The 21,498-nt window shown below is 37.2% G+C and overlaps 2 long non-coding RNA genes across 2 annotated transcripts in view; both read left to right on the top strand.

Annotated features, from left to right (window-relative positions):
• Positions 1-1,887, top strand: part of LOC134758943 (uncharacterized) — a 201,861-nt gene extending 199,974 nt beyond the window's left edge. Inside the window, exon 7 of the long non-coding RNA XR_010134743.1 lies at positions 1,655-1,887. This is a non-coding gene — a long non-coding RNA (uncharacterized lncRNA). The remainder of the gene's footprint in view (positions 1-1,654) is intronic.
• Positions 1,888-2,818: 931 nt separating this feature from the next.
• On the top strand, positions 2,819-4,249 carry LOC129534672 (uncharacterized). Its single transcript, XR_008681343.1, has 2 exons — positions 2,819-3,046; positions 3,913-4,249. It is a non-coding gene; the product is annotated as an uncharacterized lncRNA (long non-coding RNA).
• The last annotated feature ends 17,249 nt before the right edge of the window (positions 4,250-21,498 follow it).

Genomic DNA, 21,498 nt, shown 5'->3' with positions numbered 1-21,498 from the left:
TCCTCCAGACATTTCCAAGAAATATTTAGAGGAAACAGCAAGAATGAAGACCTGAGGCAGGGGAGTACTCAGTGTATTGGATAAATAATGAGAAGGGAGAATGCTGCAGAGGTGCAAGCGAAGGGATTTGGTGTGGTGGACGGTGCAGTAGGAATCTTTTTTTGAAATACTTCCACATAAAGAAATCAGCCCTCTTTCCTTCTATACTCTGTACACTGACACTTTCTGCTATAAGCAGGCATTTGAGAAAGACTGAGATTTCCTCATTTTAACCTAACAGAGTCTGAATAGGAGGAGAATTCATATATTAGTCAGTGGCCTGGCAAGAAACAAGACCCACTCCACTAGGATTGTTAGGAGGATTTGAGTAAGGGAGTATCTACAGAGGAGCGGGCAGCCAGCAGCTAGGCTAGCACAGCATGAAACCACCACCTGCAGGGCAAGAGGAGGAAATGATATTATTATACAAGAGTCTCAGGAGCTGCAGCCATGCAACAGGAGTCAGTTGCTCAACAGGACCTGTAGTTGTGGATTAGGCAGCCCCTACCAGACTGGAGACACAGAAAGAAAGAAGGGGATGCAATGCCCAGGCTCTCTCTCCCCCGACCCTCCTGTTTCCTGTGAGTTCCTCCTATTGGCCCAATTCACCTGGAAGCCAGAAGACAAGGAGCCCCGGTAATTTACACTAAAGGGCTCAACATTTGCAGGCACAGAGACGAGTAGAAGTGAATTGGAGTTGAGGGAGAGATGAAAATAGAGAAACACTAACATCCTCTATAAGACTTTATTTCATTTATATTTTATTGGGCTTTTAATCCAGAACCAATTATAGCAGTAATGTTTAACAAGGATCAAATAAATATGTAAGCATGTTACAACTTGTAGAGTCAATATGATATTTTTCAATTCATTAAAAATTCAGATGCCTATGAAGCTTCAGAGCAATTTAGATGTTTTTAATCTACTATTCCAAAGAGGGGGTTTGCATGTTTGTACAGACCATTTTTTTAATTGTACATTTATCTATGTCTTTATATTGTCTTGAGGGTTTGAAGAAATTGCTATTCTGTTCAAGTGAGTAGTCTCAAACATTACTTGCTTGTCTTTATTCCAGATCTCAAGTACTTTTTGGAGGGCCAAGATGCATGCAACTGTGCCTCGTTGTTATTCAACAGGAAGTCACATACCTGACTATCCTGTACCTGATAGAGATCTCTGTACATTTCTCACTGGCCTACAAGGTTGCTGTGTTGTCTGAGATTGTGCTTGGAGTTTAGAGTCACAATTTCACTTCAAAACTCTTACTGGAAATTGCTAAAAATCGGAGATGATGTCAATTTACACATCTTCACAATACTCACTAGAGACAGTTTTGGTTAATAAGGATGTGAGGTGAATTGTACCATTATGCCTCAGGCTGTGACTTTAATCAGACAGCATAGACCTTGCTTTAGCAAGAACGTATCCAGGAGGTTATCTGTCCTGCTTTTAAGAACATTCTTCTAATGTTTTTCTAATATTTTACAATCCTGTGCATGGATGCTAATTCAAATGATTTGCTGAACTATTTCCCAATCAAAGGAGGTTATTTTTGTGCACTATTTAATAATTGTGCAAGATAAGAAAATAAGGTGAATTGTTTCTTCTTTTCCAGAGTTAAAGAACATTTGAGATGAGAACGCTTACCTGCTTCCCAGTAACAAGGCCAATATGCTGGCACACATTCCTGAAGTTAGGAATCATTAATAATTTATAGCCGCATTGCTTTAGGTAATTTGTCTCCCCATTCCAGTGCATGTACACTCAAAGGCAAAGGGAAAAATAGCTAAAGAAGAAAACTGGAATTGAATGACGACTTAGTCATGATCAGCCTGCATCAAATACCAAAAATGCCCAACATTGAAAAACACACAGAACATCTGAAGCAGAAAGAACTTACAGATAAAAATGATCCAATGGTCTTGACTACCCTAAAACAGAATTTTAGAGCTGCAAGGAAACAATGAGTGTCACTAATCTCCCTCATTTCGTTAGAGAGGACAATGAAGCATAATGCCTATTACAGAACTGACCCCAATTCAAGGAAAAGGGGCTTGACTTTTGCATGCATAGGTCATTGTATGTAGGCCACCTGGAGGAGGAGGATAAGCATAACTTCCTGGATGAGGCAGCTTTCAGGACAGCTGTGAGCCATTTGCAGCCAACTCTGAAATTGAGGGCTGGTATACCAATCCAGTAATGGGATTCTGGGCAGGCCACCAACAGCATCTTCCATGGAGTTAAAATTTAAACTCATGTTGCCAGACTTCTACAAACCTTCTTCATAGTATGCTATGTTCTCCAAAGGATACTTTACCCTCTCCCTCTTCTCATTATACCTTAACTCAACCTCTTTTGCTTTCTCCCCTCTCATTTATTGTAATAGTAAGCCAGGCAAGACAAATTGAACCACATTTATTTCCTCTTGCCTCTTTGTTTCTTCAGCTGCTCGTAATTGTGAGAAGTGGTGTTGAGTGTTCCTGACAACATCAGGGCACTGCTTTGGCATGCTGCACAATTTTGTGTCCTTGAAGAAGTGTAGATTTTAGGATTATGTCAATAATAATAGATCTAAAATTCACATTTTCAGCCTAGGACCCAGTCTCTTACTTCTTTCTGAACAGAAGGCAATAAACAAAGTATTTAGAGCAAATGAATCCACTTATAAACAACATACTGAAAATGTAAAGATAGTAGAAATAAAAAGCTGGACCACAGGGGAAGATTCAAGTAATCACACACCTTAAATAACAGAAGTCTGCGAATTCATGCTGGCAGACCTAAGTAGGTCACCTAATCGGTTGTTTACTTTGCTGTTGGATACGAAGCATGATAAACTAAGCAGGGAGAAAACTGTATAAGTTCCATCTCCATAACAACGAAGATGAGAACAATTACAAGAGACCCTTGCCAGCCACCTCCACAAAATCAGTTTTAACCTCAGAGCAATGAGGAGTGACATAGCAAACTACGTCTGATGTCTGAACAACACAGGGCATTGGGCCAGGTAAAAACTTGCCCTTTTCAGAGGAGTGAAGACTTTGATGCACGGACACATTTGCTGAACCAGATTAAACCTTGAAAGGACTGAGCAAACTAGTGCAAGAATAATGTAAAACATGAGAATGAGGATTTTAAAAGTAATTTAATTTCAGTATATACTATGCAAAAGATGAGACAACAAAATATTATAGTAAATATTAAGAGATTGGTGCATTGTCGAGACTTACTATATTATCAAAGATATGTCTTATCTTAGACATGGTACTGTACATGATAACTTGATATTAAGGTCTAAATAATGTTTTGAAATCAACTTTTGTTCCTTTTATTTATCTTACTTAATGTTAAAAAATCTAAACTGAATTAAACCCTTACCTCTGTTTAATCATGACCTCAAGTCATGATTAATCTCCTTTAGTGTTTGCAACAGTTTCCTTCAACAAACTTTTCAAAGCAAGCCAGATAATTGTCTTATGTTTATTTTTTAAATGTACAAAAGAAACTTGCTTGAGTGGTTTATTTATAGATACTTTTGCCAGTGGATTAGGAATTTTATCTTTTCACATAAAATTGTCCCTTGCATCCAACTAATCTGCTTTTTAGAAACTGACCCTGGGCATTTGGACTTGATCTTTGATTTCACAGTTCTGGACATTCTCCAGATAACTTGGTAATTCTGTGAGAAATTTTGAGTCTGGATTATTTTTTCCAATATAGAATATATTTAAAAGGATTGCTAGTAGCAAATCCAATGTATCAGTAATTACTTCTCAACCTCTAACAAATTATTGCCAACAGGATTTGAACTTCTGATAATCACTTTCTCTTCTTCCTTCCAGCCCTAATTCTTTATTCCTTGAATTTCTTTAGGCAGGAAAGTTTCATTGTATTGAGCAGCAGGGACTGGACATCTCCAACTGCAGCCAAATTCTGCAGATTATTGAGAAAACAGTTTGCAAAGGAGTGAGAAAACGTCATTCAAGAAAACTTTCCTGGTTTGGGTGGACATAGCCGAAGTGGATTTGAATATCTGTCTTTACAAGTCAAAATTTATACCAGGAAGCTCTAATGAAAATGGTGTCACTCAACAAATCTATAAGTAAATTCATTCTAAAGACTTAATGAATTCATTCCCAACATCTGGAACATTATTAATTTCCTTTCATTCTCTGCAACCTACATAATTAAATTAAGAAATTATAATTTAGGTCAGCCTGTTGTGAAGAGATTTTATTTAACGTAATCAGTCTTTAGAAGAGCCTGTTCCTAGTCACCTTTGTTGCCCTTTCAAGAACATCAAAGCACTATCTAGAGTGATGAAAAGCATGGCCTGTGATGCTGGGTTGGAAGCCCAGCCCAGCCTGCCCCTCCTATCACTTTCTATGTGTGAATTTGGTAAATTACTGAAACTCTAAGCATTTGTTTCTCTATCTTTAAAAAGGGGTCATAAGAATAGTAATAACCTCACTGGGCATTAGTGAGGATCTGATGAATTCGTGTGAGCAATGCCCTCTACCCAGTGCCTGACACAGTAACTGGTCAATAAAAGATTGTTTGCCATGTTTGAAAAATAAGCAGTATAATAATTTTTACTATATAGTACTCTGTTGCCACAATGTAACTATGTAACTAGAGTTAAGTAGAAATGCTCCTATTGACAAAGAATTTTGATATTTCTAGGATGTGAAGCTGATTCTACTTTGTTCTATAAAATCCTTCAATGGTTTCCCATACTTTTGCCAAAAGTGTGCAAAACCCTCATTGTGATACACAGATTATCTCATCATCTTCCCTGCCCTCACTCCATATTTTCCCAGCTTTGTTCACTACACTCTGGGCTGGAATAGATGCATTAGACATACGACACTGCTAACTGCCCCTTGTCCATGGCCGTGTTCCTTTGTATAAGCTGTTGGCAACCCTCTCTTTGCCTTCCTTTACCTTCTGCCACACTTGTGCTCCTCTTTATTGACCCCAAGCATCTTTTCTTCTGGGTAGTTTGTGTGGATGCTTCCCATTCCCTAAGCAAAAGTAATCATTCTTTCCTTTTTACTCAATTCAATTAGCATACAAGAAATTAAAACCATGTTTATACATCTGCCCCCATTAAGCTATGCATTTACCGATGGCAGGCATGGACTTTGTCCTGTTTGTTATTTCCCCAGCATTGAACGCTCTACTTGACCCATGTACCTGCTAACTAGTATTTGTTTTAATGAAAAAATTCATAACCAAATATATTTATTGACTTTTTTTTTTTTTTACCAGTTCTCACCACTTACATTGCTCCACCTTGATCCAAACCATCATTGCTTCCTAGCTAGTTTCTCTTCATCCATCTGCCTTCCCACAGTCTGTTACTGACATGGTTTGAATCCGTGTCCCTACCCAAATCTCTTCTGTAATTGTACTCCCCATGTGTCGAGGGAGGAACCAGGTGGGAGGTGATTGAATCATGGGGCAATTTTCTCCATGCTGTTCTCGTGATAGTGAGTGAGTTCTCACAGGATCTGATGGTTTAAAAGTGTGGCACTTCCCTTTCTCTCTCTCTCTTTCTCTCTCTCTCTCTCCTGCTGCCATGTGAAGAAGGTCCTTGCTTCCCCTTTGCCTTCTGCCATGATTGGAAGTTTCCTGAGGCCTCCTAGCCTTGCAGAACTGTGAGTCAATTAAACCTTTTTCTCTCCATAAATTACCCAGTCTCAGGTAGTTCTTTACAGCAGTGTGAAAATGGACTAATACAGTTACCAAAACACCAGGGATTTGGTCTAAGGCCCTGTTGCTCATCAAACAGAAAGCCAGTCACTGAGACAACAAGTATTGCCAAGGAAGAAGGCTTTATTCAGGTGCTGCAGGCAAGGACATAGAAAATCAGTCCCAAATCCATCTCTTCAACTCACTAAAATTAGGGGTTTATACAGCAGGAAAAAAAAAAAAAGTAACCATGTGTGGGAAAACGGGAATTAGGGAGGGGTACAGAAGTAATCATGATGAATGAAGGGTCTGGAGTGTCATTGTCCAGATGCAGTGATCTGGTAAATTTCAGTTTCTTGATACTATCTGGGAGGCCTGATAATTGGTTTCCTGAGAAAGGAGCTCAGATAAGACAAATGTTAACTTTCTCAAGCTGTAAAACTGGGAGGGTCAATTTCTATGTTAATTCAAAATAAACCATGAGCATCTGTTCCATGGGATATTTGGGCTGGTTTTAAGTCTAGTCTGAGCAAAGCAGCCAGACTAATATACTTTACTCTCCAATGGCTTCTCAATACTTTCAAAGTAAAGCTCAAAGTCATTACAGTGTCCTCAAGGCATGAGTGATCGGGAGTCCATTGCCTCATGAATCTCATTTCCTCCAGCTCTTGTCCTCTAATACATCACTCCATTTGCACTGACTGTATTTTCATTCTTTGAATACACCAAGCATGCACTTGCCTCACAGCCTTTGCACTTACAGTTCTCACTGCCTGGCAATCTATTCACTCACACATATGCATATCAACCTCTGCCACTTCATTTAGGTCTCTGCTTCAATACAAATTGATTACAGAACCCTCTCTGGTCACTCCATTTAAAATAACTCCACCACCAACAATATACTTCAGCTTTATTCTTCTTTAATTTCCTCTCTAGCAATCATCTCTATCTCCTTTGTATGCAATCTATTTAATTTTGCATTTACTTATTACTTGTCTTTCCCATTTGTATATATGCATTTAATAAATATGTTGTCTGAATTAATATTATATTTAATGTTATGCTCTTTATAGGATAATAGTCTCTTCTTTTGGCTAATTAACAGTTTTAATTTACCTCCTGTCACCCCCATCCCTATAACTTTTCTCTTCCTTTGTTATCAGCGAAAACTTGAAATGGGACAAAACTGATAAATATATGTAAGTTAAAGAGTCATACTTAGTAGGTTATTCTGTTTATAGCATGAAGGCAGGGGTCCTAGGAAACATTATAAAGTAGGAAATTGGTTTTTGAGCCTCAGTTTTTTTATTCCTACATACCTCACCTTAGATACCTTTTTCATTTCCTGTAATCAGTACTCTGTATTCTTTTTATTCAGTTTGATATTCTTAGTGAATTCCTTTCTGCTCACTGGCCCCTTCTTATATATTAGACACTCATGGAAATACTTCTTGCTTTCTACCTACTGTGGAAAACTCTCAGAAAGCATCATTCATGCATGCTAAATCTCGAGAGGATTTGAATTTTCCAGAGATTAAAATCTTAAAATAGAACACTAAAATTCTGCCATGGATTACAAAACATCAACAGGAATGAACAGGAGCTAAATTTTTTTAGGTTAGTCTTGTTAAACCTGAAATCGCAGTTCTAGGAGGTCATCTCCCCAGTGCTAGGTACTAAACAAAACCAAAAACTAATTAACCTTCTCAAGAGATGAGACCTAGCTTTTGTTAAATACTTAGAAGAGGGTCAGGCATACAATACACATTATGTAAATGTGTATTATTTCTTTTTGTTAGATTAAAGATTTTTATGACTGTGGAATCTAATAAACTTTAGAAGAAAATTTTACAGAATTTCTACAGTTATGATTTTACTAAGCTAAATAGTTTCCTTGCTATTTTTCCCATGATTTTCGTGTCTTTTCCTAGTACAAACTTCCTAGTAATTTTCTGCATATGTAGGTCATAATAAAATGGCACCCTCTTCCTAAGGCAATGGGGGCATTTTTAATAGAATTTTTGAAAGTACTTTCGCATGGTAACCTCAAGTTTCTCTTGGCCCTCATGTAGGGGAGTTGAGTGATTTGTCCAAGGTGACAGAGCAAGTTAGTGATGAATCATACCCAAGAACCATGTGGGAGGGCTCTTGGTGCTATATCGGCCTCATATGGAAGGGTGATGTTACTCACCTACCACTTGCAGGACTTATATTTTGATTTCCTTTTCCAGAAACAATGATGGATTTGCTTTGATCCACCCACAAATCCCTAGCTTCATTATGCCTGCAGAATAAGATTTTTTAAAACTATTCAATTAATTATGTAAGATCAGCAATTACATAAGACCTAGAGGTGACCAAGTGTTTTGACCTTCTACAGTAAGATGCTCTAACCAACTCATCTGAACAGAAATCTGGCATGCAGGACAGCAATCAACAGAGTACCCGATAATTAGTTCCAGAAATACCTACCAATTAGAAGGGTCTGAACTTACAGTCCTAACAAATGTTTGGTTTTAGCTTTGGTTTTGCTAATTCTAGTTGTCATTCCTAAAATTTTTTAAAGTTATAATGTATTTTTATTACACAAATGTTTCTAGATGAGGGGCAAAGATTTTCTTAAAGCAATTAATAAATGATGAAATTGTCATAAATATTTTATGGCTGAATTTGATTAAATCAAAATTGCATTTATGCATTGTGTGTTTTTAAAACAGTTTTTTGGAACCCTAATTTAGTGAAGACTGTAGGAAAATAATTAACTGCTAAGGAAATAGGGGAACTGAGGCAGAAAAGCTAATTCAGTGCTAAAAGACTCCTGATTGAATCACCGAACAGGTCACAGATAAAATATATTTTTCCTTCTCAAATCCTTCCTTTACACAAGCCATTCATTAACGTGGGACACTGATGTCACATTAGCCATTGTAGATTATGACTGCTATTGGCAGCTTGAATTAAATTCCTATTAAACTTTAATTTAGAGATTTGTATCATATGTTTTCAGATCTCTGGAGTTGCTCCTAGAGGTGCTCTTCTGTAATTTGGGTAGGTAGGGATACAAATGGCCCGCAAAATGTCTTTATTTTAGGCAGTATAAATTGCAGATGAGTTATGCTGTGTTCTCAAGAAATACTTTATAACCAAAATATAACTTTCCCATTATTTAAATAAAATTATATTGAATTCTCAAAATACAAGAAATACATAGAATATTTGGAGGGGAGAATATTAATACTCAAAATAAATTGCTACATGCTTTTCTCTAACTACTCTACCCTGTTCTCTTACGTTAAGAAATCAGGAGATGGTAAACACTCTATAGATGCAATCATTTCTTGATCATTGACAAAATGTAACTTCAAAGTAAACCAATCTGTTCTTTTCTTACTCCCATAGCACTTAATTTACTTCTCAACTGGCATATCATGCATTGGAATTCCTTTAGAAGACGATATTGTGATGCTAACTCAGTACTGAATACTGTGAAACACTGTATTGCAAAGTGTGTTCCATGGAGCAACAGCATCAGAGTCAGCTGGAGTAGCTATCAAGGTGCAGGTTTCTGGGTCCCAGCCTAAGCCTTCTGCATCAAATTTTCCAAGGCTCGAGCCCAGCAACCTACATTTTTAATAGGTCCAGGCTGATTCATGTGCTAGGGAATTACTAACTTGCTGTTATAACTCTCATGTTTCTGCCTTAGAAACAGTAAAAAAGGAAAATATTAGAGTAAAAGAAACCCCTCAACTATTGGCAAAAGCATTAGATAAGCAATGTTCAGTGTAGCAAGAGCCTAAACAATGTAATAATATTATAGGTATAAAGTAAAGCAACACTTTCTATAGAACATTGTTAAAAACATACACTTCCTAGTATAAAATACCTCCCTGAGAAGGGAAAAAATGAAAATGGAAAAGGTAGTAAAGAAATAAAACAGCAATTGATCATCGATCACACACATACCAGAGATCACTTCCCCTACACATTTTTCTAAGTTTTGCTTTGTATAAATCATGAATGCACATGAATGTCCTTTAATCATTGTATATTTTTTAAATTTGATATCTGAATTTTTTAATTGAAAATTCTAGCTATGAAAATAATTAATATTTAATTGGAAAAATTCCCCATGTTACATCTTGAGTTAGGATAATATGAACACTTGGGCTGAGTTAAATATAAATACTGTGCATGAACAAAACAAACAAAGCAATGTGAGGGAGAAAAAGAGAGAAGCAGATTGAAAGAAACTAGACAAAAGTAGAAGAGTAAGCTTCCTTGAAAATATGCAACTCACATTGACCTGGCATAGGTTTTCAGAGCAATGTTTTTCAAAGATAAAACAATCCTCTTGAAATCTTTTCCACAATGGAATGACACAAAAGAAAACTATGTGTGTGTATATGGGAGTGGTGGTCACCAGAAAATATCTAAGAAAATGAAACACTTTCTAGTTCTAAGCTCCTGCTGTAATGAAATCGTGACATTTATGGATTTAACATTCATAGTTTTGAGTACTGTTGAGTGATGTGAGTCCCTGGCATGCAGTAATCTGTAATTTTAATGAGGCACTATTTGAATTGCATGTGTTGAAACACTGAGGTGTCAGACACAGTCCTGCAGTCTGTTTGAGCACCTAAGCACTGCCTGGCAATGATTGTTGTTACACATGTGTAATAATGCTTATGCAGTGACACAAACTGTACCACCTTTCCTGACACCGAAAAGTTAACTCTCAGAGCTGGTGATAGACATAAAGAAAAAGTCAAAAAAGCGAAAGAAACAGATAGCTCTATGAAAAAGCAGAATTTTGAAATTAAAGAATTGCATATCTTTCTCACGCCTGTAATCCCAGCACTTTGGGAGGCCGAGGTGGGTGGATCACGAGGTCAGGAGATTGAGACCATGTTGGCCAACATGGTGAAACCCCGTGTCTACTAAAATACAAAAAAAAAAAAAAAAAAAAAAAGAAAGAAAAACTTAGCCAGGCGTGGTGGCGCATGCCTGTAATCCTGGCTACTTGGGAGGCTGAAGTAGGAGAATGGCTTGAACCCGGGAGGCGGAGGTGGCAGTGAGCTGAGATCGAGCCACTGAACTCCAGCCTGGTGACAGAGCAAGACTCCATCTGAAAAAAAAAAAAAAAAGAAAGAAAAAGAAAAAGAATTGCATATCTTGGATAAAAAGAAACTCAGTTTGTGATACACAAAGAAGACTAGAGCCTACCAGTTAAGCATGTGAACTTTGGAGCCATACTTCTTGATCCTAATCAAGCTGATTTCTGATAAATTCCCAGAAGTGAGTACCTTAGTTTGTTTCTCATCAGTAAAATGAGTATAATGGTAGTGTATCTCTCAAAGGCTTATTTATGACAGTTTAAACCAGTAAACATTTATAAAGGACTTACAAATAAGTACTTACAAATAAGTAAATATTTATTTACTTTATTTATTTGGACTTTAAACGAGTTAATATTGGACTTATTTGGACTTTAAATGAGTAAATATTTATAAAGGACCAATAACGTTTGGTGCAAAAGTAATTGTGGTTTCAGACCATGAATTTTAACTCATTATAACTAGGCTCAAACGTCTTGATTAATCAAAATAGGAACCATTACAATCAACACATTTTTGCCGATGAGAAGTAAATTTGTTCATTCCTGTAGCATAGAAATCTGTGCTTCGGGATTCAACGAACTCCTGGAAAGCATTTTCTGCATTCTGCTGGTTATGGAAGTGTTTTCTCTGCAAAAAGTTGTCTAGATGCTTGAAGTGAAGAAGTGGTAGTCGGTTGGCCAGAGGTCAGGTAAATATGGCGGATGAGGCAAAACTTCATAGCCCAATTCATTCAACTTTTGAAGCGTTCGTTGTGCCATGTGTGGTTGGGCATTGTCCTGAAGAAGAATTGAGCCCTTTCTGTTGACCAATGGCAGCTGCAGGCATTGCAATTTTCGGTGCATCTCATCGGTTTTCTGAGCATACTCCTCGGATGTAATAGTTACTCTGGGATTCAGAAAGCTGTAGTGGTGTAGTGAATCAGACCGGCAGCAGACCACCAAACAGTGCAAGGCTGTGCGTGTGTGTGTGTGTGTGTGCGCGCGCGTGCAAGTTTGGCTTTGGGAAGTGCTTTGGAGCTTCTTCTGGGTCCAACCATGGAGCTGATCATGGCTGGTTGTCTTAAAAAATCCACTTTTCATCCCACATCACAATCCGATTGAGAAATATTTCATTGTTGTTGCATAGAATAAGAGAAAACAACACTTCAAAACAACAATTTTTAAAAAAAATTCAGTCACTCATGAGGCACCCACTTATTGAGCTTTTTCACCTTTACAATTTGCTTCAAATTGCAAATGACCATAAAATGGTAGACGTTGAGTCCTTCAGCAGCTTCTCATGTAGTTGTAAGAACATAGGCTTTGACGATTGAACCACCACTGCACTGTACATTCATTAGCAGTTTCTGGACCAAATGTGTTGTTGATGTTGTGAGTTGTCTCTGCTGCTTTAGGACTCATTTTCAACTCGAATAAGAAAATCACTCAGAGGGCCTATGCAAAAAAATAAAAAATCAAAAATAAAAAAATAAAAAAATAAAAAATAAAATCACTCAAATGGCTGAGTGCAGTGGCTCATGCCTGTAATCCCAGCCCTTTGGGAGGCTGAGGCAGGTGGATCACCTGAGGTCAGGAGTTTGAGACCAGCCTACCCAACATGGTGAAGCCCTGTCTTTACTAAAAATACCAAAAAAGTAACCAGGTGTGGTGGCGGGCGCCTGTAATCTCAGCTACTCAGGAGGCTGAGGCAGGAGAATTGCTTGAACCCAGGAGGTGGGGGTTGCAGGGAGCCGAGATCATGCCACTGCACTCCAGCCTGGGCAACAGAGTGAGACTCTGTCTCAAAAAAAAAAAAAAAGAAAGAAAGAAAAAGAAAATTACTCGAATTTGCTTTCTGTCTAACATCATTTCCATAGTCTAAAATAAACATAAAATAAACAGCAAGTAATTAGTCATTAGCAAAAAAAAAAATAAAGCAAGAAATGCCCATTAAAATGATGTATAACAAAACCACATTTATTTAAGAATGTATTCCAATATCAAATGGCAATGGCAAATTCCAACAAGGCAAAAACTGCAATTACTTTTGCACTAACCTATAGAAGTGTCAGGGACATGGTGCCGTATCAGTGTTTATTTAAATAAATTCAGATAGAATTAGTATGACTGTTTCAGGGCACGTTCTAGAAAGGGCATCTAGAGAAAGACAGATGTTCTCTCTTTCTCTCATCAAGTGAGAGAGAAAGACTTAGTAACATTTGCAAAGACAATTTGTGTAGGAGGCATGTGTATCTTGAAGGAAATATTACTTTCAAAAATGACAGGAGTGAATAGACAACACCATTTTTGTGATTCTGGAAGTTTTTACAGGAGGAATCCTCTCTGAAGAACAAACATTTACTTTATTTTATATTGGGTTGATAAGGACAATCAATGATTTCAATTGAGAAAAGTTTTATGTGCTAAAAATTATGAAAAGAACTTCACGGAATACTCAGTTGATTAAAAAATGCATACATCTGCCTTGAGGATGAATAAACTTTATTTTCCTGGAACAACATTATCTAGGGGACACACATATTGTCTTGAGCTTCCTCTTTTTGCTTTGTCAAGTGCATTCCTTGGCACTTGACAAATAAATGAAAATAACTATAATAATAACTTGACTCTACACAGTCCATTTTTTCAAGAAGCTGTATGAGCATAAAGCATACATTCTCCCCGTTCATTCTGCCAGTAAGTCAGTGAGGCTGGCCTTTAAATAGGACTCTGGTGCATTCCAATTTGCAGGTAAGCATTACTTGTTGTTGGGAATGCTCTCCAGAGATGAAGACTGCAGGTCCTGTGCTATGTGAAAGAATAAAGCAGATTTCAAAGAATGGTGATGTGATACAGCAAACCCGCTATCATTAGACTGAAATAAATGGAAGCAGTTCAATTAAACTCACAGTCTGAAAGGTAATTTAAATTCCTCTTTTCTCCAGATTGGTGTGTATAAATGCTCAATTTTTATTCTTAACTTTGCTAGGATTAGTAACATCAATACATAATAGAGGTGGCAGCTAAATGCTTCATTTGTTCAGGACAGAGCTCTATACTCATAAACCACTGCACCAAGCCCCCCATGTCCAAATGCAATTTCCCTCTTAAGCAATTCACCTTAAGATAATGATTTCCCTGCAGTTGTGTTTAAATCCTAGTTTTAACAAGTCCATGTGGCTTGTTCTAAAAAAATATGTAACTTGAGATACAAATGATGCATGGTGGCTGATCTCATTGATCTTCATAACCAAGGTATCTCATTGCTCTTTACAAGGAAATATAAACGTCATGTGAGATCAGTCACCCTAGATTCCCCTCAGCAGTCAAGGAATGCATGCTGTTCCTGCTCCTTCTCTTCTCCAGGACTGAAATACTTTTAGGAGAATATTCTGAGTGACATACAATCAGAAAATGATTCAAGCTGTGATCCCTGGCTAAATTCTTGTTACCATCTGTATGCAGTTTAATAACTAGCAGCAGGGCCCAATAGCTGTCCTCTCACCGGGCTGTTGGCTGCCTACCTGATTCCACTATTGCCAGCAATATGCTGTTGGAAAGACCAAAGTGGTAGCTAAGGCCACCTCTCCTTCAAGGTTTACATAAAATTAAAACGAAATTGAATATTTTCCTTATATTTCTGAGAATTTCTGGGGCCTAAATCTTTGTGGCCGCTTCCAGCTCTGAATTTCTTGTTTCCTGTTGCTTCCAAGACTTATGTCTTGTAGCCATTCCTTCTGCTCTGTGAAGGTCCAGATATGGAACTGAGGCCCTTTCTCTGATTTGTCCCAACCTGCTGCACTAAAGGTTTGCAGCACCAGAGGCTTTTATTCAATTTAGAATGTTTACATTTTAGTATAGACACTTAGACACTGCTCAGCCTCCTCTCTTTTAGAAAGCTCTCTCCTTTCTCAGATGCCCCTGTTTATTATGTACAGCATTTAGCTTACCATTCTGACTCAATCCAACATCTGACACTAGATGTCTACCAGTCCTGCTAAGTGTCTTCTGCTCCAAATAACGCAAAAGAACTAGTAGATGGTTTAAGTTTTGGAATTTCCTTTTTTTCATAGTAGTCTCTGTACATGTTTCCCTGATTACTTCTCCCTCCTATATATATTCATACTGAGCCATTTACAGCAGGGGTAATAAGTAATACCCTTTAGGGACATTTGAACTAACAAAGGGTTTTGAATCCTTTGACTTTAATGTCAAGTCTGCTATAAAAATATTTTAGGTGGTCCAAACTAATTGAGTCAAACAACTGACTACCTTCCTTCCTTCCATTTGTCCTCTTTCTTCCTTCCTCCTTTTTTTGCATAACCACTAAAACCAATTTTCAAATTTTATTCCAATTTGTAGGAGCGGAGGAAATCTGGGTCATATAAATGTCTATCTATAATTTCTAAAATCCCAGATCCTTTCAAGAATATTACTGTAAATGTATTTCTGTAAATGTACAGAGCCCAGATTTTAGTTATTGTTTCATGTGTCTTTGTGAATTGAACTTCAGTTTCTAACTCCAAACAGACAAAATAGAATTGGCATTGTTCACACATATAATAAAGTATTCAAAATTGCACGTAAATTTAATGTCTTACATCCTTTGTTTTCCCAGACCATGGCCAACAAAATGGGATCACAGTAACATTGGCAAAAATATAATATCTCTAGTTCTGCTCCTAGTTGCTTGACAAAAACTCTATGTATCTCAAATGCCCCCTAAATAATTCCTAAAGTCATATCTCACCTTTTTCTCAGCAACCACCTGAACAGGGACCAGTTTCATCCTCTCCTGCTCAGGTCTGGGTCCCTGGAGCAATGTCTGCCACTGAGGATCCTGATGCTACAACCAAAGGTACCATGACTTGTGCCTGGGCTCCTTGCTCTGCTCCATCTTCTTCTGATTCTAAATGGAGATAAGCAAGGCTTCCTGTTCAGGCTATCCTGAGCTGTACTCATTTTCCCATCTTTAGTAAGCCTTTGTGACATGATCAGCAAGTCAGGTTTATTGCCTATGTTTTCTCTGTCTTGCTGTGATTTTAGTAAAACAGCTCTTTTTTAATTATTATTCTCACATGTAATCTCCTCCTTCCAAAATGTACAGTGTATTAGACTGGAATACAGGTATAGGTCCTGTTCTCAGCTCCAGCTGGCCCACTGCTTATTCTGCTCCTTCTCTAGGAAAGTCTTGTGCCCTTCTGAGGTCCCCAGGGATCCTCCCCATGGGACTTTAAAGATGTCCAGATCTTGAATTAATGAGCCCACAGAGAAAGTCTTTATTACCTTTAGCACCACAGGCTTAGAAAAAATGGTAGGAACACTACCATTTGACCCAGAAGTCGCATTACTGAGTATATACCCCTGCCTATATATATGTGTGTATATATATGTATATATAGGCCTATATATACATATATATATGTATAGTTCTACCAAAAAATGCACTCATATGTTCACCACAGCACTATTCATAATAGTAAAGACATAGAATCAACCCAGATGCCCATCAGTAGTGAACTGGATGAAGAAAACATGCTACATACACATCCTTGAATACTACACAGCCATTTAAAAAAAGAATGAAATCGTGTCCTTTGTAGCAACATGGATGCAGCTGGAGGCTAATTTCCTAAGTGAATTAACGCAGGAACTGTAAACCAAATACCATATGTTCTCACTTGTAAGTGGGAGCTACACATTGAGTACACACCAACACAAAGATGGGGACATTAGACACTGGGGACTACCAGGGCAGGGAAGGTGGGAGGGGCGAGGGTTATAGAAGGTGGCTTGGCAATCTTAGGTGGTAGGTAACAAATTCTATTTTTAAATGTTTAAACAGTATTTAAGTATTGTTAAATGTGTAAATTTATTAAATGTTTTACTTCTAATTTCTTATATTTTGGACTATGCTCACTACCTGGGTGACAGGATCATTCATACACCAAACCTGCATATGTGCCCCCTGAACCGAAAAGTTGAAAAAAAATCATAGGAATATGAAGTTGCCTCATACCAGTTTTCAAACTGTTTCATATAACCTCAGCATCATTGTGCAACTGTTTAAACCATTGAAGTTATGAGGGAGGTTACCTTTGTGATGCTATAAGGTGTCTATGTTTCTTCTTCATGGTCAATGTGCATTGAAAATGTTTTAAAATAATGAAATGTTAGGATCATAAAAATGTTTACTATTTTATTTCATTTTTTTCTGTTTTCATCTTGGCAATCTGTTCAGTGCAGTGTGGTCTCTGCATATTTACAATATCCATTTACAATATCCTTGCTTTTCTCTTTAGTGTCCCAAGATACAATAATAGAGCCTATGTCTACACACACCAAACTAAGTGATAGATTAAAAGACAAATGTTATCAGATGTTTGAACAACTGTTTACCTGTGCCAAAATGAACTGATTAAATGGCCATGTTCTTTAAAAGAAAAAAATGCCAAAGTACAAAAGCTAAGAGAGTCATAAAGAAAGAGCCATTTTCTATTTCCTAATATTGCTTTATACACAGAAGCAATGGTAGGACAAAAGATGTGTCAAAAAGATGGTTTCTATGTAACATTTTAAAATGTAAATCTGGGGATTATCTGAATATTCAATTTTTTTTTTTTTTTTTTTTTTTTGAGACAGAGTCTCGCTCTGTCGCCCAGGCTGGAGTGCAGTGGCATGATCTTGGCTCACTGCAAGCTCTGCCTCCCGGGTTCACGCCATTCTCCTGCCTCAGCCTCCCGAGTAGCTGGGACTACAGGTGCCCACCACCACGCCCGGCTAATTTTTTGTATTTTTAGTAGAGACGGGGTTTCGCTATGTTAACCAGGATGTTCTAGATCTCCTGACCTCGTGATCCGCCTGCCTCGGCCTCCCAAAGTGCTGGGATTACAGGCATGAGCCACCGCGCCTGGCAGAATATTCTATTTGTATGTTCAGGAGACAAAGAATTATTTTCTCCACATTATATGCTTTTGTCAATGCCATTAAAATTGATCTCTTCCTGTTCACCTAATATGACTAATAATTTAAGGTAGCTCGATAATAATTACTTCTCCTATGTGTAACTCCTGAATAAAAGATACACAGATTTTCAAAAAGATAGGTAATAGTAAGTTTATGGTGGAGAAACCTGGCAGACAGTTCCTTAACCAAGTAATAAGCCATCCGACAGCATATGTCCCCTGATATGGTATGAAGAAAAGGGCACAACACCTGTGTGGCTTTCTTCTTCAAACTATAACTTCAGAACATTCATGAGAAAATATAAGGAAAAACCCAAACTGAGAGACATTCTACAAAATACTTGACCAGGACTCTTCAAAAGTACCAAGGCCATGAAAGGGAAGAGCAGGAAATTGTCACGGATCTGAAGAGACTAAGGAGGCACAATGACTAAGTGCAATGTGGTGTCCTAGCTATGTAGGAAAAGAACACAGTGGAAGAACTGTGAAATCTTAATGAAGGCTATAGTTTGGTTAACAGTATTGTGCCAATGTTCATTTCTTAGCTTTTGTAAGTGTATCAAGGTTATGTAGAAAGTTAACATTAGAGGAAACTGGGTGAATTGTATAGAGAAATACTCTGTGCTATCTTTGCAACTCTTCTATAAAGATAAAATTATTTCAAAATAAAATGTTTATTTTAAAATGAACTTGTAAGTCTGAGAGATTATAAGTTTGTTAATTCATGATAACTAAGTAAAATATCAAGAGTGGGGTGCAAGAATTTCAGTTCTGGTATATATCTATATCTATATCACCTATATCTACCCCTAAAGATAGAGATAGACACACACAAATAGTCACACACACACACACACACACACACACACACACACACATTAGCTTTTTTAATAAGCATGAGATGGCAGGGATGGGAAGTATGTTCTGCTTTAGTGCAGGCAATAAGATTCACATAAACTTTAAAGTCCTGATGACATCTAAGATTTCTGTTTAATATTTATGATAATTTTTTCTTTCCTAAGCCCATTAGCTCACTTCTCCATAATGCATCAGTTCAGAGTGACATCCATAGAAGTGTTTGTTGCCAGATTTTTCCCTCTAAAATTCTTATTCCTTATCCCATCTGGCTTTGCAAATACATAATATATGTATGTTGCATCACATTATTTAAAGCAGCTTCCAATGACATTCACTGACTGCAAGCATGGCTTAACTGTTCCAACATCTGATGCAAATGGCTTCTTTAATTCTCCTTGGATCAAGCCACTCATCTTTGGGTCTGATTGTTGCTTATCATCATCTGTGGAGCAGTCTGCTCTACTTTTCTTCCGTCTGTTCAGGCTTAGGCAAGCTTACTGTTGAGCAATTCCATTTCTTGCCATTGCCAAAATGGGTTTTATTTTATGTAATTTTACACAGCCGAACTGCTCCCCTGACAGTAGCCACCCCACTAGATCCAAGCCCGTCAAACTCACTGTAATAGCAATGGAAGAGATAAAGCCAAGACTCTTTAAGTGTTGATGTCAGGACACAAAGATGCAAACCCTCAGAGTACATGTTTCTGTTTGCTTACCATCCAGGATTAGATGACCAATTCAGAAAAAGTGGAGGTACCACATTATCATCTGTGATATTCATTCAGTTAAATTTAAAATCCCATTACAAAGATAATATTTGATCTTAACCATAAATACCATATATCTCGCCATGTTTGGGGACTATGAAGTAGTAATGGTTTTTAGGATATACAAGTCTCTCGATGAATGTCAACTTAAGATGAGCTTGTATCTTTTTTTTCCTTTTGACGGAGGATGAAAGTGACTGCTCACTTTTTGCATTACACTCTGCAGCTTTCAAAGTGATTTGATAATATGTATGCATCCAAAAAATTGGGAATAAAATATTTTAGGAATTTACCAAATGACTAGCAACTTTGAGAGAACATACTGATGTATGGCTGTTCTCTTGTACTGATATTTAAAGGAAGAAAAATGGGGCAGTCTTGTTCTCTTCTCTGAGACTGGGAAGGAGACATTGCATTAGTCCTTGTTTTCTCTTAATAAGATTATGTGGGAAGTCCGAGACCAGATAAAAATATGATATTGTCATTTGTAAAATATTCTTTTCCTTTATCTACATCACATCTGAAAATAACGATACTGCAAATGTCATTTATTTTGTGTTTTGTCTTATATTTTTCTCTTAAACTCTCATGTGATTTTGATCTAATAAAAGCATAACTCAGGAAAATAAATCAATGACAATATACATTTCATCAAAATGAACTTGTGATACTTTACATAATTCAATAACTTTCTAGTCAACTGCAGAAAGACATAATATTCCCATGGACACAGATTCACATTCTTAGAGTAAGCGCTCACATAACTGATGGGCAACACAAAGAAACACACCAAGAATGTTCTTGGGAAGAGAATATCCCAGCAGTGTATGGTCTTATGCACTCGGCCTGTTTTACCCAGAAGAAAACAAAATGGGCCTGATGTGCCCAATATATAATTCATCAACAGTGAGCACTTCATTTCTAATCTCTGCCAAAGCAGAAACAACCAATCTGACTACCATTCCTTGCTATGCCTTATAACAGAAACGGGGTAAAGTAGTCATCTGTCCTCTAAAGAAATGATATAAGAGGTAAATAAGAAATAATATAAAGTTATTAGGAGACTGGTAGGAAAATGTATAAATGTATTGTTGACATTAAATAAAGGAAGCTTAATATGTATAGATTGTTATGCAGAAATTACATTGAAGTAACAAAGTGCATATTTCTGTTACACTGTTGGTTAATGTGGCACAGATGGCTAGTGTCCAACAAAACTTTATACTCTCTTCCATATGGAAAATTCAGCACTGTAAGCTATTGGCTCACCAAAAGACTACATTTTCCAGACTGCCCTTACATCCAAGAACCATGTAATTAGTTCTCCCCAGTGGAAGTCACTTCCATGCTGGGATTAAAAAAAAAATTATCCATCATCTCTGTCTCTTGAACTAAGAGTCCTCAAGTGATGTCAAAGCCACAAAATGGAAGGAACCTAGGTCCCTGATTTACTACATGGAGGAAACTTCCTACCTCCAGGACCACCAATGTAGAATTGTTAAGCTTGTCAGGAATAAGCTTTTATCACATTAAAATGCTAAATTTACAGTTAAGTGTTACAGCAAAAATCATTACCCTATCTTACACAGTCAGGTATTGATCCATCAACACATTAAGATAAATAGGTATAAAAAAGTCAGCATCATCGATAATTATATCCTATGAAACCTTCAGTGTAATGGAGATATAATAAGCAGAAGACAAACTCTTTTAATTTAATAAACATATAATTAAATATAGAAGCAAGAAGGGTAAAAATGCCATTAATAAATATGCCATCACATGAGGAAAGTGCTGAAGTAATATGACATTTAAATGTGGGTTCATAAAAACCTTTGCCTTTTTTGAAAAGAGATGTCTAAATTATGCTTTATATGGTGAGAAGAATTGTAATCTTGGACTTAATACCTAATTGCCTGATGCGGACTTGTACCAGATATGATATGCTATTTTAAGGATCAATGGTAGAAGGAGCTGAATTCCCACTACATAAATCAGCCCTCCTAACTATTCTGAATATTTAACTTGCCACCTGGCCACTGTGATTAATCCCCAGCCCACAGAGTGTCACTAATTTG

Source organism: Gorilla gorilla, chromosome 6, assembly GCF_029281585.2.
Source record: "Gorilla gorilla gorilla isolate KB3781 chromosome 6, NHGRI_mGorGor1-v2.1_pri, whole genome shotgun sequence".
NCBI lineage: Eukaryota > Metazoa > Chordata > Mammalia > Primates > Hominidae > Gorilla > Gorilla gorilla.
Note: the sequence above shows the minus strand (reverse complement) of the source record. Positions and strands in the feature narration are given on the sequence as shown.